Source organism: Piliocolobus tephrosceles, chromosome 1 (assembly GCF_002776525.5).
Source record: "Piliocolobus tephrosceles isolate RC106 chromosome 1, ASM277652v3, whole genome shotgun sequence".
NCBI classification, from domain to species: domain Eukaryota; kingdom Metazoa; phylum Chordata; class Mammalia; order Primates; family Cercopithecidae; genus Piliocolobus; species Piliocolobus tephrosceles.
In genome coordinates, this window is record NC_045434.1 from 97,290,605 (window position 1) to 97,303,095 (window position 12,491).

Sequence of the window (12,491 nt, forward strand, 5' to 3'; positions counted from 1 at the left end):
CTGTGAGTTATTGGTGTCACAGGAAAGACTGGAGAGGGGACCAGGAAACCTGGATGCAGGCCTGGACTTAATCACTTATCAGCTGGTGACTTACTTGAGCTACTTGTTCTCAGGCCACACTTTACCTTCATTTTATAGATGAGGAAACTGAAGCTCCAAGGGCTAAGTAACTTGTTCTTACCCACAGGTGACAATATGGGCCAGACTGGAAAGAACGAAGACTGAAGCAGCAAATTCTTTATTATAGAGTACGGCACGAAAATAAAAAAAGATAAAAATAATACACCAAGCCTGCAATAGGCAAAGTGGGCAGAAAGTAGGCCTACCGAGGTTAAGGAGACGTGAAGTCCATCACTGAAAAATTAGCATGGGTTATTTATTAGAGAAATGATAGCTGTGTGAATGCCCAATCCAAGTAGAATCCATAAAGAGCAAAATAGGGGGTGACTGTGACTCACATATGTGTCTTCCTCTGAGCCCCAAGTACGAAAAACCACCCTGAGGCTGCCAAAGAGTCACAGGCCCCCACCTGCCAGTCATAGCCAGTCATTAAGAGTCTTACAAAAGGAGTCATTGAGTTACATCCTATGGTTCCTCTGGCACCTCAACTAGTAAAGAAGGGCAGAGACCTAGAAGTGCAGAGTCCAGGAACCTAAGAATGCCTTGTTTCACATAATGTCATTTCATTTTTATACTAAATCTACTCTTAAAGGTTTTAAGTCATGCCTCTTAGTTGTGATGAAACAAGAAAAGGTGATTTTTATGCCCAGGTATCAGCTTCCTATCTAAACATTTCAAGCACACTCTTCTCAAGTTTGTTTTTTGCATCCTGAAGAGTCCTTGGTGCGGTAACCATTTATCTGAAAACTTGTCCTTCGATAGGACTCCTCCCTCTGTTCCACCATGCTAACACCTGGGGAATGGGCTTTTCCCAAAAGGATAAGGAGGCGCTGGAACCAGAGTCACCATGGCCATGGCCAAAGACTCTGACAGCAGCTGGGATGGAAGACGAGGTGGAGGTGGGAATAAGCTGAAACACTGCTTTGCACCCTCAGGGGGCACCATTCACACCATATTCCTGTACTGGGCAGCCCTCCTGTGAGCCCATCTTTCTACTTCCTGCTTTCCAGTTGCTATCTCCCTACCTTGAGTTTTCTTCCTTTTAATTTTTATAGGGAAAAGTGCAAGGTAAGGAAAATATATTAATGTGCAAATTTTTTTCAAATATAGTCTTTTGGGAAGTGTAGTGGGTGAGACTCAGATTCACACTAAGGAATGGCAACATCTGCCATTGAAGACCCTATCCCAGCCTCCATGATGCACAAGTAATCACCATGACATGGTCTGGTGCTGACTCAGGGAAGGAAGAACCATTGATCCCAACATCTCTCTGCACCACCTGAGTATTGATTCCTGTGTACAACTTGTGTTGTACTGTGTTAGCCTCTCCCCATTAACATTTACAGAATGTGATTTATGTACCTCAGAGAGTCTGATCCATCTTATTTTATATGACTAAGTCAAAAGAAAAGTGCAGAGACTATTCTTAGCATTCAAAAAAGTAAAAGACAGCTGTTCCACATATGCACCATCCCAGTCAAATGACAATATATAGAGTACACATAGACTGAGGGGATGACAAGTACTCGCATATGGTGAGCTCAGTAGAATGGTGAGGGGTTGCATTAGTACGAACTGCATTCAGCTGTGCACGGTAGCTCATGCCTGTAATCCCAGCACTTTGGGAGGCCAAGGCCGGTGGATCACCTGAGGTCAGGAGTTCAAGACCAGCCTGACCAACACAGAGAAAGCCCGTCTCTACTAAAAATACAAAATCAGTCACATGTGGTGGCACATGCCTGTAATCCCAGCTACTCGGGAGGCTGAGGCAGGAGAATCGCTTGAACCCGGGAGGCGGAGATTGTGGTGAGCCAAGATCAAGCCATTGCACTCCAGCCTAGGCAACAAGTGTGAAACTCCATCTCAAAAAAAAAAAAAAAAAAAAAAAATGCATTCACCTGTAGTATCAGAGACCCAAATACAGTGGCTTAAGCAGAACTAGGGGCTCATCTTCTTCCATAAAAGAAGTCAAGATAGAAGGCCCAGGAAGTGATTTTGTTGCCCCATAAAGTTATCAAGATCTCAGATCCCCTCCAACTTATGGACCAACCATTCTTATTAGGTGGCTTCCATTTTCAAAGTCACAAGATGACTGATGAAATCTGGCCAATCCATCTGTTTTCAAAACTAAAGGGGCTGGTGGGGGAGGGAAAATGGAAAGACTAAGGTCAAAAGATGAGACCCCAGAATTTCGTCTCACTTCAAGGAACACTCTCAGAAGTCCCACCCAAACCCGTCTGTTCAAATCTCATTAGCTAGAACTTAATCATATTAACAAAATGTTATAAGAATGCAAGGGAGGCTAGGAAATGTTGTCTCTTAGCTGTGCATAAAGTAAAACCAGGGTTTATTTCTAGGAAGAATAGAAAAACAGATATTGGGTGACCAAAGAGTGGGTGCTGTCATAGCATAGTATAATCTGTGTGAAGTCAATGTGGTGGGCCATGTGATCTCAGCTGAGCAGAGTAGATAAGAAATCACTAAGATGGTGAAGGGTGTGAGCTTAGCAGAAGAGTAAGAAATGTACAGAGCCAACTGTGAGAGTGACAATGTGGTGTGTGGTGCATAACCTATGGGGGCTCAGTGGGAAGGTGAGGCTGTGCACAGTCAGTCTGGGTTCGTGTGATCATTCAAATGTAAAGCAGAGTCACTGCAGGGTCAATGTGCACAAACAATATGGTCTGAATGAGTTGGTGAGGGGTGTGCACAACTGGTGTGAATTCAGAGGGCAAATTAGCATCTGGTTGGCCTGTAGAAATGCACCTTCATTAAAGCCTTTATTTCTCTTTTGCAGCTCTTTGAGAGCATCCTTTCATAAGAACTACTCAGCAAGATCAGAGAAACTTGGAAATATCCTGTGGTCATATAGAGAGGCCATGCCCACCCCTCCATCTAGATAAGTGGTTTGTAATTAGGGCCTGCCTTCATGGGGCAGTTGATACACGTACAGATACAGGTGCAGGTGATTCCTCTTGTCAGTTCCAAGCAGGTGCCACTTTGCTGCTGTCCTTCTATGACCAAGTTTCCTCCAGTTAGCAGGCTTCATACATCACAGCAGGCAAGTTTATACACCTTAACCCAAAGCCAGTACTGCTAACAAATTACCTTGACATGTTGATTGCTTCCCTTAACTCACCCTGGAGGCCTCCAGAGGCCTTCTTCCCATCACCACAAACACTTCCAATTAGTGCATTGGTTTATCAGGAACTCTTTTCTTGGTGCTCTAGTCTGCTCTCCATGACCTTGGTTGCCTGAGTGATACATCCTTTGATTTGTTTCTACATCCTGCTTGGATTTTTCCCCTGCTCATCTCTGTCTCTGCTTATACAGGATGTGTTTTATTGCCACACAGACTTAGTTGGTAGCCTCTGTGGCATCATCCAACACTGACTGTCCCTCAGTCAACTCTAGAACACCTATAGGTGGCCTCTGTAAGAGACATTTCCAGAAACAGAATGCCAAACACACTGTTTATCAGACTTCTTGAGTTGTACAATGGGAGGAAATCGTTGCTTAGGAGTTCAAAAGACACACACCTGGAATGGTGCCCTGTTGCTTGTCCAGTCAATGCCAAGCTAATGATGGGAAGGAACTGCTGGTGTGTCACCTGATTGCCAAGCACTCTCCCAAATCCTTCCTGAGGTCAACATTACCAACCCCACCAAACCCTACAGTTCACAAATCAGCTGCAAGTGGAGCGTAAAAAATGCAACGTTGTGGAATTAACTACTTATGGGCCACACCTGAAATTGCTTTATTTTGGTCAGAGAAGTGGTTGCAACATGCCTTTAAAACCATCGTGAGCTTCTAAGAGATGACAATGACTCATAGACTTATCTGTCATGATCAGTTAAAATTCTAGAAATAAACTCAACGTGAATTCTTAAGAACGATGGTTCGAAAGAACTGACATTTGAGAATCCATCCCATTTTACTTTGTAGATGCATTGATACATTTGTGGAAAATGACAAGAAATTAATCTTGAGCTCCTTTGCCCAAGAGGTCACCCATAATTGTATACTCTCAACATACCTGCAAGACAATGTGCTGGAGCTATGCCAGGATCTGATATTATTGAGTCTGATTTTCCCAACTGAAGATCTTGATTTGGATTAGTTATCTTGAATGTGGACATTCTTTTTCCTTTAATAATATCCTATTGAGATAAATTAGGATTTCACACAACTTTAGTAACTTTACCCGTGTGAAAAACTGACTTTTGCTCACTTTTGGAATAAGGAAGGAGCAGCAGAAATTATTACCCATGAATCCTATGTAAAAGATCCTGTGTCACAGAAATGTGTCTGGTCTTCTTTGGAAAGGTAGACTGACCCCAATTTCAGGACACTACAGGAATTCAATATAAATTTAGAATTCTATGTTACAATTTACAGAGGAGTAGCTAACTCAACAACTGGAAAGGATAACAATTACTGTCTCTTGATTACAAAATTTTTTCTGTTCAAGCCTTCTTTGAACTTTTATTACATGAAGTCAACTCCATGATCAGAAAGGTCATGAGAATTGTGCCAAATGCTAGATGAAGATGTGAGTTTGTCAACCCCTTCACCAGTCCTCTTGTCCACCTGGTTGCCCAATGAGATCGAGTCTCTCTATTGGATTAAGACTGGTGTTGACAAAGAGTCCTAGAGCCAAGATGGGAAGCCAGATAGAAAAATACAATGAACCTAAGAATTACAGGCAGGACTGGGAACAGGAAAAGTCAATAAGGCTCCAAGCCAAATGAGCAGTCAGAAATCACATGCATATCAGGAGTTCAGGTTAAGTGCGTAGGTTAACAACCAAGCCAGCAGTTAGAAACCAGGAAACCCACAGGCACCAGGGAGCAATGCAAGTCCAAGGGTCAGAAAACAAGTAAAAGGCCAAGACAGTCAATTAAAAAGCACCATCATGATGAACTTCACAAAAGTCCCTGCTGTTTCAAGGAAGAAGGCTCTTCCTTCATTTCTGTGAGAGATATGACCATGCGAGGTTGCGCAGATGGAAGCCGAGGATCCATGTTAAAAGAGTGGAGTCAAATGACAAAGGTGCTGTGTCTGGAATCATGCTGAAGGACGCATCATGACACCTCTAGACAGTGCAGTAATTAACCACCTATGTCACGTCAGGATTTCAGGGCACGCTGGCCAGGAACAGCCACATCCCTGTCAGTACCATTTTTCCACCTCCTGACACCCTTTCCCTTCTGGTTCCCAAGGGAAATTTCATACTGCCCATCAGTGATCCAGATGCTTTCTGTGAGGCACAGTGCTCAGACTTTCCCATTTCCTAAAGTCTTCCAAGCGAAAGAAAAAAAAATGCTTCTTTTTTCTCAATTTGGAAGGCATATCACAGATGCTAAGAGGAAGCAAACGTATCAAACTCTGAGTTTAAATGATAAATATCCTTAGCTCTCCTGAAGGTATTTCCATTTGAAGGAAAGAACTAATTAATACAAAAGTGCCTCTAGAACTCTGCGCCAGCATGCTAGAGGAATAAGGGTTAAAAACAAAACATCCCTCTTTAAAAAAAATTACTTAAGCATACAACTTGAATTATAGTTGTAAAAAAAATGTTGGTTTTCCTTCACGTTGAAAAATACTTATTAATCAAGACTTCTAAAGACTCTGTTTAAAGGCGATAACTGATTCATCTCCCTTATCTCCCTTTTTAATCAGGTATAGTTCCAGGAATAAACACAGACAATTTGAATTTTAATGATTTCCAACAAGTGATATTTGACCACATAAAAAATTCAAATATTTCTGTTTTCTAGGACAAAAGATAAATTATTGCTGAGGCCACGCTGCATAAAAAAAAAAAAAAGCAGGGGCTTGAAATTGTCTTGGCAAGTCCCTCCCCATCGCTGGTCCCAGTATCCTCACAGAGATAAAAATTATAGACTTTGCAGGGCCAGGCAAGGCGGCTCACGCCTATAATCCCAGCACTTTGGGAAGCCAAGGTGGGCAGATCACTTGAGGTCAGGAGTGCAAAACCAGTCTGACCAACATGGTGAAATCCCATCTCTATTAAAAGTACAAAAAACAAAAATTAGCTGGGCATGGTGGCAGGCACCTGTAGTCTCAGCTACTCAGGAGGCAGAGGCAGGAGAATAGCTTGAACCCAGGAGGTGGAGGTTACAGTGAGCTAAGATTGTGCCACTGCACTCCAGTGAGACTCCATCTCGAATATATGTATACACACACACAGAGAGAGAGAGAGAGAGAGAGAGACTTTGCAGAGTTCTTGTGAAGATGAAAAATTATGCATGAGAAGTATCTAGCACACATTGTAGTACACCATAGGTGTTCAATGAATAGTAGCAATTGCTACTTTTATTCCACTTACCTAACAAATGTCCAATCACTTTACACTGTAAACACACTTTTATCTAATGGAAAGAAGAGAGAGAAAAGCAGGAAGAGCATCGAGGTGCAGTGGCAGAAATTCCAGTAAAGAGTAGAAAACTAGGTAATGATCCCATTTTCATCATCAGTTAGTGGTGTGAGTCTTTGCAAGCCACCTAATTTCACTGAACCTCAGCTTCCTCATTTGAAAAAATGAAAGATTTGAACATATAACTTTGGTCACTCCCAGATGTGAAGGTCTCTGCCACTGATTACCTTCCCAAGCAGAGAGAAGACTGGTAAAAGATTGTCCCTGTCTGGGGACAGCCTATCCCTAGGTGATCAGATGTTTGCCCAACACAGCTCTGAACTCACCCTTACACCTACAGCTCGCAATCCTGCCTCTCATATTTGGACCTTGCTCAAGAGCACAAATGAATTTCTACTCCTAAGACCAGACATAAACCCTAATCACTAATACATGGTCATCCAAAGATTTGGGATAATTTGCTTTGGTTACTTGTGCCTCAGTTTTCTCCTCTGTAAAAGTAGGAGAGCAATATTCACCTCATTGAGTTTTTATGAAGATTAGATAAGACATGCTTGTGAAAGTGAGTTATCACCTGTACAACACTGTACAACACTAACATAGCAACTATGATTATTGTTGATTTACACTGCTGGAAACACTCTATGGAAAACAGAATAGAAGTTGCATTCTGTGTCAGGACACCGTGGTTCATCCACCTGAGCTCTTGCCTTCTGTGGCTTTTGTAAGCCTAGAAGAATCAGGCAGAATGGCATTGAATTCTGCTGTAATCAGATATTGATTCTCTTCCTAACTGAGAAAGGAGGATTATTTAAACTTTCACTTATAGGATACTGGCAGGAACCTGTTTAAATGGCCCGATAAGTTTTCACCTCTTTAGCAACATCCTACCCATGTGATCCCAGTTTTCCCTATTTCAAGAGGTAATTGCAGAATTCCAGGAAAGCCACCTATTACTAATTGTAACAAATCCATCAATCTCTACAAAGAACAGCAGACCTTTCCCTCCAGAGCCCCACTCTTGGGCTTTGCTGGGCTTACTGCTCCATGGATCACCAGGCTCCTGTGGTCACAAGGAGGCTATAAGAAATTCAAGGCCGTCTAAGAGGAAGCCGAGCATGCTGCTGTGTTCCTCAGGGATGTCCTGAAATGCCCCCTGTTTGCAGTGTTGTGAAATGTTGTAGAGTCTCTTCCAGAATTTTTTCCTCCATACCAAAGCCTAAAAACTATTTGTTGATAAAGGTTTTAGGCAGTTATTTCAGGACATAGTCCCATGTGTTGGGTTTTCTGAGCAGTCAGCTATGTAGCAACTTTAGTTAACATTCTCTCTCTCTCTCTCTCTCTTTCTCTCTCTCTCTCTCTCTCTCTCTCATCCTTCCCATCCACATTTGCAGGTCGCATGCCCTTGGCAGGGTTGAACCTGTAAACAGAATAGTAAGCAACTACTTGCCTGGTGTAATTTGAGATGTATCACAATCCCCCTGCTCAAAATATCTTCCCCACCAAATGCCACAGGGCCTAAAATTCCCAGTATTCAACTCATGGCAACCAGTCTTCTCCTCCTTCACCCCATCATCTCTCCTAACACCTGCATGTGTGAAGCACGTCCATCCTTCCAGGCCTAGCTCAATAACACTTTTTCCTGAAGCTTTAATGATCGCCCAGTTGGAAGTGATCTCTCATTCCTCTGAACATTCAAAAAGCTTCACTTGTGCCTCTTTTATATTATATATTACTTTATATTTAAACACATGTACTATATCCCACCAGGTATAATCTGGAGTTTCAATTCCTCAGCTGAGTCTTATTTATCTTTGTACCACCATCCCATCCTCAAGCAACCAGGGCCAGAGCTGACACTTAATAAAGAATCAGTATCTGACCAATGGGTGCTATATGGCTGAATGAGGAGTAAGACACAACTTTTCCTGAGCTGAGATTTTGCTGCTCACTAGTTCTGTATACTTCAGCAGTCACTTCAGAGCCTTATTTTCTTACTATAAAATAAGATCATTGAAGAGTTATAAAATTCCAGAGCCCTCTCAGCCATCATTGCTAATCTACTGGATGATCTTACAGCTCATACTGGTTCAGCAAAAGCCCAACATTATTTGCATTCACTTTTGGAAATAGCTTGACAAAATATATACTGTATTAAGGTCTTTAAAAAGAAAAAAGGTAAATTAAAAAAACAGTAAGATAAGGCCAAACAAAAAGCAAACACACAGAAATAAATTATTGATGGTCCTATTTACTTACAAAGTGGGACATAAATTTAGCTTTTAGCTTCCTAGCAACCAAAGCAAAAATGTATTAATGTAAAAGTCTATTGCTTGCTCAAGAAAATACAGATTTTCCTGTTATTAAAATTCAAGAGGAATTGATGTAAACTTTGTACTCAAAAATCCCAACAATGAATATGCCAGAAAGTTTCATAGAACTATTTCCTGCAGCATCCTTTTACAAGAGTGTTCCAGTTATCTATCACTGCACAACACCAAAATAGTGGCTTAAAGTGACAACATTGTGTATTATTATCTCTAAGATAAGGGGTTAAGCTAAGCAATTCTCACTTAGAGTCTCTTACAGAACTGTAGTCACAAGGTGACTGGGTCTGAAGTAACCTGGAGCCTAAGCTAGGAAGATTCAAACAACTGGAGGCTAGAACAGTTGGTCCTCTTCAGATATCTCTCGGTGGTCTCTCCATGTGACTCCAGCACGGCAGTGTTAGAGCAGCTAGAACTCTTACGTAGAAGCTCAAGTGCTGAGAGGAAGACAGCCAAGCCAACTTTCGCACCTTTTATGAGTTAGCCTCAAAAATCACATAGTATCACTTCTAACACACCCATTTGCTAGAATCAAATCACTAAGACCAACCTGTATTCAAGGGAAGGGTAGTTTAGTCTCCATCTTTTGATGGGGGAGTGTCCAAGAATGTGAGAATATGTTTTAAAACCATGATTAAGGAAAAATAGAAATTTGCTATTCAATAAATGCTATTCTTTGGAAAGCCAAAGAAGAAATACTTCAGCTTGATTCAGGGATAAAATTTAGAATTACAGAGTTGTGCTGTTCAATGTGGAAGCCACTGGCATGAGTGGCTATTTAAACTTCACTAAAATTAAATTAAACATTTTCAGTACCATTATTTTGTTTTAATAGCCACATTCCAAATGCTCAATAGCCACACATGGCTAGTGACTATTAATGATGGATACACAGTTACAGAACATTTCCATCACTGCAGAAAGTTCTATGGAGAAACACTTATCTAGGATGATGAAAGAACAATATATCCTTAATGGAGGCTGAGGTGTAGGGAGCATTACTTGAGCCCACAAATTTGAGGTTCCAGTGAGCTACGATCATGTCACTGCACTCCAGCCTGGTGATGGAGCAAGACCTTGTCTCTAAAAGGAAAAAAAAAAAAAAAAAAAAAAAAAAACTGTATATCCAGCTGTCGATTAGAGCTGCTAAGTCTTCTAATTAAGCTTTTGGTAGAAATTGGGCAAAAGAGATGTCCAAATTGTAACACTTGACAAGACTATGAACTGCATGAAATCTGTGTTGCTAAAAAAAGACAGTCCATATGCCTTTAAAATCAACCAAGTAGAAGGTAGATTCACTTCCTTTAAAGAAAATGAAGGTAGGCCTGGGTGATTGCTGTCAAAATGGGCAAGTTCATAAAAACCTGGGAAAGTAGTGTTAGTCTGGGCCAGACACTACACCGGATGCTACTCTGGATGCAAAAACCATCATGGTGAAGAACATTGATGATGGCACCTTAGAATGTCCCTACAGCTGTTCTCTGTTGGCTGGAATTGACTGTTATCCTTGCAAGGTGACAGCTGCCATGGGCAAGAAGAGCACCCAGAGGTCAAAGATCAAGTCTTCTGTGAAAGTTTATAACTACAGTCACCTCATGCCCACAAGGCACTCTGTGGATACGCCCTTGGACAAAACTGTCATCAACAAGGATATCTTCAGAGACCCTCCTCTTAAACACAAGGCCCAAAGGGAGGCCAAAGTCAAATTCAAAGAGAGGTAAAAGAACAAGTGGCTCTTCCAAAAGCTGTGGTTTTAGATTTTTGGGGGGACTCATTAAAAATTTTAAAAATAAAAATAAAAAAAGGAAGAAAAAAAAATGAAGGCTCCTAACCAAGACCCAAATCGCTGGCCACCTTGCCTCCATGTGGAGGTTTTCAGTGAAGGACCTGTCAGTAAGGGCAAGATTTTCCTCCAGACTTTCACACACTGTTTTCTCAAAACATTTGGGGGAAAGAAAAATAAAATCAAAGCTACAAAGTTCATTCCCTCACTCTTTAATTCAACATTTACTGAGTAGGCAAGGATGCTATGATTTGTATCTGAAAAAAAAAGATTGAAGTAGATTTTACTAATCTCCCAAGTCCCAGAAATAAACAAACAAATGTCAATAACATGCCCAAGGAATATCCACTTTTAAGTAGCATCATTTTCTACTGAAACCACCAGAGAAAAATGGTTGCAAAACGTACCCCTAAATAGCGGAAAGAGTCGGCCAGCTATATATAATCATTAGATATAAGCCAATTAAATTGCAAATACTATCTGCCAAAAACGATGATTTTGAATATAGAAAAGTTGAATTCAAGCCACTCTATTTTCCAGTAAGATAAAGAGGCCATTTCTTGTTAGTGACAATAAAATTACATCACTAGCATAGAGAGTAGTTATTTTTGTACTTTTTATAATAAGGGTACATGCAGCTAGATCACACACAAATTGTTTCAAATCATTAAGATACAAATTAAAAAGAAGAGTTGGAGGAAGCAGAGGCAGAACACAGTTTCATTTTTTTAAAGACTGGAATTATCTGATCTGTTAGGAAACCATTCTCAGGAACATTTGTTGTGGTATAAAGCTCAGACTGCATATAAGCATCAGTTATCAGATCTTACAGCCCAGCTGCATTACATATCTTCTCCTTCACCCTCCCCACCCTCTCTCCACCCTTTACCCTGCTCTGTGTCTCAGGAGGCTGACTTGTATGGGCTGCATCAATGGGCTCCCTCTCCATAGCCCTTCTAAAGGAGTTCAGCCAACGGGAGGTACCCGCAAGAGATTAGAGACTGGGAGAAAAGGAAGTTAGAGAATTTAACCCCCCAGCTTCCTCCCTACTGGGCCACCATAGGTTGGCTGCATTCCTCACCCAAATGCTAATGTCAAGCAGTCCTCTTCATATGGCTCCACTCTCCAAATCCCCGTAACCCCTCACTTCATTTGATTTTTCACCCATGAGTTGCAGTGGCTCCCTGCTATTATTGTTGGCCTAAGGAACTATACCCACCTCTTGTAGGTTTTCCTCAACTCTGCCTGCATCTTTGTATCTAGTTCCTTTTCTTCTTTTTCTTTCCTTTTTTTTTTGTTTTTTTTTTTTTTTTTTTTTTTTGAGAAGGAGTCTTGCTCTGTCACCCAGGCTGGAGTGCAGTGGCGCGATATCGACTCACTGCAACCTCCACCTCCCAGGTTCAACTGATTCTCATGCCTCAGCCTCCCGAGGAGCTGGGATTACAGGCATGCACCACCATACATGGCTAATTTTTGTGTTAATATTTTTAGTAGGGATGGAATTTCACCATGTTGACCAGGTTGGTCTCGAACTCCTGACCTCAAGTGATCCGCCTGTCTCAGCATCCCAAAGTGCTGGGATTATAAGCATGAGCCACTGCACCTGGCCTGTATACAGTTCCTTTCATTAAAGTCTCCTTAGTTACTCGAATCGTGTGCACTGTTTCCTTACAAGTCCTGATGATACATGAATTCATTACTAGTTTTTAATGCCCAGAGACCAAAGAAAGATCAATTAAATATATAAGCAATCTTAAAGTTATTCCTGAAAGATTTTTCCAGCACATCAAAAGGAGTATAACATGATTAATAATGGAATATTGTACCTGAATCCAACCTGTTCCTCAGGAAATATTAATGAAAA

At 41.3% G+C, this 12,491-nt stretch overlaps 1 pseudogene; it reads left to right on the forward strand.

The window, feature by feature from the left end:
* Nucleotides 1-10,274: 10,274 nt before the first annotated feature.
* LOC111543557 lies at nucleotides 10,275-10,565 on the forward strand (annotated as a pseudogene).
* Nucleotides 10,566-12,491: the final 1,926 nt, after the last annotated feature.